The sequence below is a fragment of the Eurosta solidaginis genome, chromosome 1 (assembly GCF_040869045.1).
Source record: "Eurosta solidaginis isolate ZX-2024a chromosome 1, ASM4086904v1, whole genome shotgun sequence".
NCBI classification, from domain to species: domain Eukaryota; kingdom Metazoa; phylum Arthropoda; class Insecta; order Diptera; family Tephritidae; genus Eurosta; species Eurosta solidaginis.
In genome coordinates this window covers 66,643,469-66,644,816 of record NC_090319.1, presented here as the reverse complement: position 1 = coordinate 66,644,816, position 1,348 = coordinate 66,643,469, and positions in this window count along the sequence as shown.

Below are 1,348 nucleotides of genomic sequence, written 5' to 3'. Positions count from 1 at the left end.
ATCAAAACAAAGGGCGCTCCTGACACAGAGTTGCATTCGTGTGAATAGGAAATCGTGCTGGCATGTATTAAAAAAGAATTGTTAATTTGTATACTCAGCTGTGTTTTAGTACAGAGCTATATAACTTAGTTTACATGACGGAGGATTTTTGAAGCAGGCGTTTCTTCGAGACCAATGATTGGGGGTGGTTTTTACAGCATTGGTAAACTGCTATGATACGTCCAAAATTTATTCCAAACTGGCGTTGATCCGTCTAAGGGCAATTATTTATAAGCGTGACCCAAGGCCGCCTGCAAGCGCTCAGCCCTTTAGCACCAATGAATCGTCTGCTGAGAAGAAACGTGTTACGGTCTGCTGCTACGGTCTACGGCTACGATCCACTTGGGAGCGTGTTCACGCGAACACACCTAGCGATGTGGCGAAAGTTGCGATAAAAAGATATCGAAAAACAAGAAAAAGACAGACCGGCCATCACTAGCGGAAGAAAGGCATTGAGTTTCCGGCCGCATACACAAAAAGACAGAAAACAAAAAATTTGGTAAGGAAAAAAATCAAGAAAAATCGCCGAGTTTCCGGCCAAATCGACACCAAAAAAGATGATGGTGGTAAAACGTATTCACCTATGGTGTTTGTAAGTGATTATTGGGACTTACAACGTGAACATTTTCCCATCAATGAAACAACGCCAGAATTAGATCTGCATTTAACCTATCAACCATTAGGCATGTTCAAGTGGCAATTGTATGCAGCGCAGCAAATGAAAAAATTTTAGGTGGTAATCAATCTTAACTAGTTAGGACACTACCCCCGGCGTAAAGGCCAGCACGAAGCTTTTTCGCTACCTGGGTCATTTGGTCACCTCGGACCACAGCGTCAACCACCACCAACGGTGCCTACTATTACCACGGGCATCACCAGCGGCAGTACCTCCCCCAACTCCTTCATAAGCGCAACCACGAGCGCAACAACCATTAGACGTACCGCCACACTAGTTGCAACGCACGTAGCGGGGCCACGTACATAGGCTTGAGGCCATTAATGTCAACACCAACCACAGGCGGTTCCACCGACCCCAAGACTAGCGCACCTTTATTGACTGCGTCCATACCGGCAATAACACTACTAGCGCAACCCTTATCAACTACGACCAAATTGGGCTACATTAAACCTGCTACAATGACAATCACGATACAGCGAATATAGGCCTGTGGCCATTCCAATTGAGATAACGAACATCAGCGGTTAAAGCGGTGAGTTCGTTCCACTACTGAACCAAAATTATGTATTTGTAGACTTAACCTTTTCTTTTAAAATTATATTTTGACTCCGCAACATTATATAATGTTAA